Source organism: Odontomachus brunneus, unplaced genomic scaffold (assembly GCF_010583005.1).
Source record: "Odontomachus brunneus isolate Ranch 3 - 2012 unplaced genomic scaffold, Obru_v1 Obru_scaffold_229, whole genome shotgun sequence".
Lineage (NCBI taxonomy): Eukaryota > Metazoa > Arthropoda > Insecta > Hymenoptera > Formicidae > Odontomachus > Odontomachus brunneus.
Window position 1 is genome coordinate 494 of NW_022639679.1, and position 1,069 is coordinate 1,562.

Sequence of the window (1,069 nt, forward strand, 5' to 3'; positions counted from 1 at the left end):
AACGAAAAAATACATAAGCATAGTGTTTTGAAAAGCTCTCGAGATAAGCTACAAGAATATACAATAAAAAATGGGGGTATCTATTTAAAAACATCATTGTGACCTTGACCTGATCTTTATGACGCAACTCAAGGTCAAACTGCTAATATCATAAAATAGATCTTTTTAAACCCTACAACTTTTGTATTTAACATTTTTTTATACAACGCTTTGTTTTCGAGATATTCAGGTGTTCCGGTATATAATATTCACCCTGTATATATTATATATATATATATATATATATATATATATATATATATATATGTATTCCATTTAACTTTCCACATTTTACTTATAATCTGTTTCAGCAAATTGAGAATAAGAATTAATATCTTAATACAACAGTATTGAGATATAACAAATTATTGTTATATATGCGATATTATTTTTTTCATTACAGGATACACAGAGAAAATTGACGACAATATATAGTGATTTGATTTTGATATACTATCTGATATAAAGGAGTGATAATGATATTTTACATTTTTCATGTTGCAAATTGGTAATGAAGAACACATAAAACAGATGTTTACATAATAATATTAAAATGTATAATAATAATATTAAAATGAAGAGGATTGTCGTATATCTATAATAATATAATAAAAAATAAAACAAGGACGTAGGTGGAAATTATTCTATTTTTTCTTGTGTATAGCATTGAATAATATTAAAATTTTGGTATATACGTGTATATATAGAAAAGACAATTGCTAATAATATATAACATCAAGATACACGGTCGTGTATCAACCAATGCTGATTTAACTTTGTTTCAATATCTGTCTGGATTACAATTTTCATTATAGTTGATACGTAAATAAAGAGACAATCACCAAGAAACGTTAAGAATATATTATATTTTTCTGTTGCAAATTGACAATAAAGAACACAATACTAATGTTTGTGTTACAACATTAGCAAAGAGGACCGTCGTAAGGTTGGAAAATTCAACGGGGGTGGAGGTGGAACCTCTTCCATTTTTTTAATGTATAATTTTGAAATAAAATTTAAAGAACCTACT